We start from the raw sequence: 7,102 nt of genomic DNA, 5'->3' as shown, positions 1-7,102 counted from the left end.
AATCTCTATGTGATGTGCTAGGTTTTTCCAAGTTGGAAAAATGTTCTCTTAATTTGCACTTGGCGGATTCTACTTTTTAAAAATCTTTGGGAAGGATTAATGATGTTCTTATTCTTACAAATAGGAACTATGTGCCCATAGATTTTAGTGTTCTTGATATTGATTGCGATCCGTCTTGTCACATAATAGTTGGTAGACCGTTTTACGAACTATAGGTGCCGTGATTGATATGAAAGAAGGGAATATTAAATTTCATTTCCCCTTGAGAAAGGGTATGGAACACTTCCCTAGAACTATAATTAAGCCACCGTATGAATCAATCATGAGGTCAACCTATGGATCTAAAACCAAAGATGACAATACTTGAATCTATATATTATGCCTAGCTAGGGGCGTAAAATGATAGTGCTTGTTGGGAGGCAACCAAAGAGTTATCTTTGAATTTTTTTTCTTTCTGTTCTTCAATAAATATGCAATTATACTACTGTTATGATTGTTTTTTCTATGTATTAATTAGTTTTTGTGCCAAGTAAAGCCCTTAAGATCATGTTGGGTGATAGTTGATTTGATCCTGTTGAAAAACAGAAACTTTTGCATCCAGTAGCAAAATTGTTAAAACTCACAGAAGCGACGAAAAATTCTGAATTTTTTGCAAAAGATTGATATAGAAATTGCCTACATTTTCCTAATTTTTCTGAATTTTTAAAGTTACATAACTATGGACAAAGTCCATATTACTGCAGACTTTTTCGTTTTTGACAGATTCTGTTTTCATTGCCTTGTGTGCTTATTTTGATGAATCTATGGATTGTATTGGAGGGTATAAGCCATGGTAAGGTTAGAATACAGTAGGTTTAATGCAATAATAAAATATGGATGGGTTTGCAACAATACTTAGAGTGGTGATTTGCTTTATTATACTAATGAATCTCACGAAGGTTTTGTTAAGTTTTGTGGGATTCAAGTTTTCAAGTTTTGGGTGAGACCACGATGGATGAAGGGATAAGGAGTGAAAAGAGCCTAAGCTTGGGTATGCCCATGGCACCCCAAGTTAATATTCAAGGAGAACCAAGCAACTAAGCTGGGATGCCCCGGAAGGCATCCCCTCTTTCTTCTAACAACCATGGTTAATTTTACTTGGAGCTATATTTTTATTCGTCACGTATCATGAGTTTTGCTTGGAGCGTCATGTATTATATGAGTCTTTGCTTGTTTTGCGTTTTAGTTTGTCACAATTATCCTTGCTGGACACACCTATTTGAGAGAGCCAAAATGATGCTACGATTTCTTAGAATTGCTATATGTGCTTCACTTAATTTTTTTGAGGTATGGAATTGCTCTAGTGCTTCACTTGTATCTTTTTTAGCACGATGGTGCCTTAATTTTTTAAAGAAATAGTCTCATGCTTCACTTAGATCAATTTGAGAGTTAGTAAATTTTTGAAGAAATTCTCTCGTGCTTCACTTATATTATTTTCAGACATGAAAAAATGTTATGCTCATGTACTTCACTTAAATTTGTTTGAGATTTGTTATAAGCAATGGTAATATATGAAACTAGTCCCAAAGTGATAGATATTCAAGAAGGATATAATAAAAAAATTCATGAAGATCATTGGACATTATAAACTTGATTCTTTCTAATAGTTTTGAGATATGGAGATAGTAATATGTGAGACATGTTGGTGAGTAATTATGCTTTAGTAAGAATATTGGTGTTAAGGTTTGTGGTTCCCTATGCAAGCACGAAATTCAATAGTTATGCAATGAAATTACATCATACTTGTGGTGCATTATTCGGTGTTAGTTATGTTTAATGCTCGTTTATGATCGTTTCCGTTTTTTGGTTGGTTGCTTCTCAATCTATTTGCTAGCCATTCCTTATACTAAGTGGGAATACTACTTGCGCATCCAAGCTCCTTAAACCAAGTTGTGCCAATGAGTCCACCAGTACCTACCTATATGTGGTATTTCCACGTAGTTCTAAGTAAATTTGTATGTGCCAACTCTAATTTTCAAAATGAATTTCCTTTTTGTGTGCCCGTACCGCTCATGAAGCGGCAGGGGGTGGCCAATATTTTTCCATGCTAGATGTGTTATTCTCAAGATGAGTGTTTATTCACTTGTCATTGCACGCAGTGTGGCAAGGTAATTGGGATGTTCAGTCCCGAAATGAAAAACAAATTTACTTTATGTTGTCAAATAATAAATTCTTTGAAAAGTTTTTGTATGGAAGGCACCCGTGGATACAGCAGCTATGGATTGTGAAAGAATGGTGCAAAAGGGAATAAACTTTATCTTATGTTTCGGAACCGCCTATGATGTATAGCATGGAAAGTATTGGGAATTCTCGGTCGTTTTCATTGACTGGAAAAGCATGCCTCTCAAAATATTTTTTATCTCTCAATTCAAGCTCTGAGCTCTAGCACCTTTACAAATCTCTCCTTCCCTCTACAAAGAGCCTATCTATTTACTTTATGCAAAAAAAAATGTATTTGAGTCTCCATCTTCTCTAAAGCACTAACTAGGGAGCACTATGATCATACTTGTGCATTGGATGTAGCTAATATTCGAGTGTGTTTCATGAATGGATCAATGATTGAACATGATGGGCTAGGGATAGCTTTCTTTAGTCTTGATATTTTGAAAGACATGGTTGCTTGATGATATGCTTGAGGATTGATGTCCTCATGTCAATTATAGACTATTGCTTTGAATCATCTAAAAGTCCAAATCTCCATGCTACAAAAGAAAAGAATATGTGATGAACATGTTAAGAAGCATTCCACATCAAAAATTCTATTTTTATCATTTACCTACTCGAGGACGAGCAGGAATTAAGCTTGAGGATATTGATACGTCTCCAACGTATCTATAATTTTTTATTGTTCCATGCTGTTATATTATCAATCTTTCATGTTTTACATTCGGTTTCTAGCAACTTTATACCATTTTTTGGGACTAACCTATTGACATAGTGCCTAGTGCCAGTTGCTGTTTTTTGCTTGTTTTTTTACTTTGCAGAATATCCATATCAAACAAAGTCCAAATGCAGCAAAACTTTTTGAAGATTTTTTTCTGCCCAGAAGAGACCCAGTGAGCCCAGAAGTTGTACCCGAGGAGGCTCGTTGGGCCCATAAGACACCAGGGCATGCCCTGGTGCCTTGTGGGACCCACGGTGATATTTTCCACTGCCTCTCAGCTCTATAATACCCAGATATTCTAGAAACCCTAGAGGAGTCGACGAAAAACAATTCCAGCCGCCGCAAGTTCCAGAACCACGAGATCCAATCTACAGCCCTATTCAAGCACCTTTTCGGAGGGGGTTCATCATCCTCATTGGTGGTCCTCCGACAATGCGTGAGTAGATTACCACAGACCTACAGGTCCGTAGGCAGTAGCTAGATGGCTTCCTCTCGCTCTCTTTGATCTTCAATACACTGTTCTCCTCGATGTTCTTGGAGATCTATTTGATGTAATGACTTTTTGCGGTGTGTTTGTTGGGATCTAATGAATTGCGAGTTTATGATCAGTTCTATCTATGAATATTATTTGAGTCTTCTTTGAAATCTTTTATGCATGATCTTCATAGCCTTGTATTTCTTCTCCGAAACTTTGGTTTGGTTTGGTCAACTAGATTGATTTTTCTTGCAATGGGAAGAGGTGCTTTGTGATGGGTTCGATCTTGCGGTGCTTATTCTCGGTGATAGAAGAAGACATGACAAGCATGATCATTGCCATTAAGGATAAAAAGATGGGGTCTATTCCTACATGAATAGATCTTGTCTACATCATGTCATCGTTCTTATTGCATTACTCCGTTTTTCCATGAACTTAATACACTAGATGCATGCTGGATAGCAGTTGATGTGTGGAGTAATAGTAGTAGATGCAAGCCGGAGTCGGTCTACTAATCTTGGACGTGATGCCTATATACATGATCATTGTCTTGGATATCGTCATGATTATTTTCTTTTCTATCAATTGCCCAACAGTAATTTGTTTACCCACTGTATGCTATTTTCTCGAGAGAAGCCACTAGTGATATCTATGGCCCCCGGGTCTATTTCCTATCACATTGTTTCCAGATCTATTATTCCAAAAACCTAAAAATACCTTGCTGCACTTTTTATTTATGTATTTTATTTTGTGTTTTTGTCAGATCTATTTATCAAATCTCATGCAATTTTATCTATCTCAATACCGAGGAGGGATTGACAACCCCTCTTATGTGTTGGGTTGCAAGTATTTGTTATTTGTGTGCAGGTGTTGTTTACATAGTGTTGCTTGGTTCTCCTACTGGATTGATAACCTTTGTTTGATAACTCAGGGAAATACTTAGCATTGTTGTGCTGCATCATCCTCTCCTCTTCGGGGAAATTCCAACGCAGATATAAGCAATCAATGATATTCATCTTATAATAGCCACAACCTAGAGCAATACACAATAGCTCCAATTCATCAATTCATTGTAGGCATGTATTCCATATATAGTCATACGTGCTTATAATAAGAACTTGCATGACATCTTTTGCCCTACCCTCCAGTGGCAGCAGGGTCCATAAGGAAATCTAAGGGATATTAATGCCTCCTTTTAATAGAGAACCGAGACAAAGCATTAACACATGGTGAATACATGAACTCCTTGAATTACAGTCATCCCCGGAGAGTATCCCAATTATCATCACCTTGGGGTCTACGAATCAGAATAATAACAAGTGCATACAACTAGCAGATAGGATCAAGAACTCAAATATATTGATAATAACATAGAGGGTTCAGATCTGAATCATGCCACTCGGGCCCTAGTGACAGGCATTAAGCATAGCAAAGTCATAGCAACATCAATCTCAAAACATAGTGGATACTAGGGATCAAGCCCTAACAAATTAACTCGATTACATGATAAATCTCATCCAACTCCATCACCGTCCAGCAAGTCTATGAAGGAATTACTCACTCCCGGTGGTGAGCATCATGGAATTATTGATGAATAAGGGTTGATGATGATGGCGGCCATGAATCCCCCTTTTCGGAGCCCCGAACAAACTCCAAAACAGCCCTCCTGTGGCAGAACAGGAGGTGGTGGCGGCTCAAAATCGTAAGACGCGATGAAACTTCTTCTCTTCTTTTTTCCCGGGGAAACAAAATTTATAGAGTTGGAATTAGGGAAGACAGAGCCTCGTGGGCCCCACAAGGCATCAGGGCGCACCCTATTGCCTTGTGAGCAACTGCTGGCCCCCTTCCGGTGGATCTTTGTTCTGATATTTTTATTTATTCAAGAAAAAAATCTCCGCAAAGTATCGTCTGATTCCGAGAAATTTTATTTCTCCACAAAAACAATAACACCATGGTAGACAGCGTCAGTCCGGGTTAGTTTCACTCAAATCATGCAAATTAGAGTCCAAAATTATAGCAAAAATGTTGGGAAAAGTATATACGATGGAGACGTATCAAATGTACGGTATCAAGATGCACATGGGCCCTCGTTGACAAGGAGCTAGGTTGTAACTTGGTGGCGACAACATAAACTAGAGCAAACAGTTGGCTATTCAGCCTCCTTGATTCACTGCCCCATGATAAGTTTATTCTCATGGCGGTAACACTGTGCATGATTTGGTCATCGAGGAGGATGGCCATCCACGAGGCTGTCTTCCAGACACCACATCCAATACAGGCATTTATTAGTCACTTCATTGCCGACCTAAACGTTGTTTGGGATACTAGACCTGCACGCCCTGTGGTGGCGAGGTCAAGTGCAACTGTCCAGAGACCTAGGGCTCCTCCAGCAAGCTACGCCAAGATACATGTTGATGCTAGAGTACAGACACAAAGAGGGGGTATGGCAATTGCAATCTGTCGAGACAGCCATGGCGTTTTTTCGACAGACCAGCACTAGTCACTGGAGGAATCTGGGACCCAACTACACTTGAGTCCATCGCATGCCACGAGGCAATTTCTTTGGCAGAAGATCTTCAAGATCAATGCTTCGTTGTTGCTTCTGACTGCAAACAAGTGATGGGCGATATTATCTAAGGAAAGGGTCCTATAGATCTATTATCAGTGAGGTCAAATCTGGATCAACACTGACGGTGTTCTGGGCTAGGGGGTCCTAGCCTAGCCAGGCTAAAGTATGGGCCGGACTACCAGCCCATTGAGGAAGCCAGACTCCGGAGGCCCTCGAAGTGCGGCGGCCGGAGACTTGGTGTGTACTTCAAGCATATTTAGATTCGACATGTGAATCCCTAGATGACAACCGACCATGTGTAACCCTAGATACCACGTGCATATATAAACCGGGAGGTTTAGTCCGCAGAGGCGAATCCATACACCCATTCATCATACCCCTAGGGTTTGGACCACAACTTACGATCTTGAGGTCGATCAACTCTGTACTTTGATACCTTCATAATATAAACAAGGGCATGACGTAGGGTTTTACCTCCATAGAGAGGGCCCGAACCTGGGTAAATCACTTGTGTGTTCTTCTCCTGTTACTCATCGATCTGATCTAACCACCCCCTACCCGAGATATGCCGGTTTTGACACCGACATTGGATCACCTGGGGCCGATGGCTCGTCTGTAGATTGATAACAACATTGGTTGTGGTGACATCTTCGTCCCCAGCCAGCGTTTCGCTTTTGGCAGCATCGTTTTGCATGTCGATCCGACCGGCCGTCTAGGCCATGTTGAGATTTTTACTCCAAACCAATCCATCACGTTCTGAAGTCTGGAGTTTACCGCGGACACTCGAGGAGATCTTATCCTTTTAGGGTGGACCTCGGATCAGCATGAACCTTGTGGCACCATGGCTCCGAGGCCGAACTATGACGGGGACCTCGGATACGTCCTCCTCCAAGAGCCAAGCATGGAGATAGATCTGGTGGTCGGCCCATACGATGTAAACACTGAGCCCTTGGACACCTCGATGCCGAGCTTGTCTTCAGACCCGGCAACACTGATTGCTCCACCAGCAACCCAACACAGTAACTATTCCCTCCACCCGGGGATCAACGCAATATATAGGCTTGTCGCCGATAACCATGCGAGGGAGTGTACTGTTCGAAGACAACCACTACATGCATATGTATGGAGGTGATGC

This window comes from Aegilops tauschii, chromosome 1 (genome assembly GCF_002575655.3).
Source record: "Aegilops tauschii subsp. strangulata cultivar AL8/78 chromosome 1, Aet v6.0, whole genome shotgun sequence".
NCBI classification, from domain to species: domain Eukaryota; kingdom Viridiplantae; phylum Streptophyta; class Magnoliopsida; order Poales; family Poaceae; genus Aegilops; species Aegilops tauschii.
The sequence above is the reverse complement of the archived record's forward strand: the minus strand, read 5'-3'. Positions refer to the sequence as shown.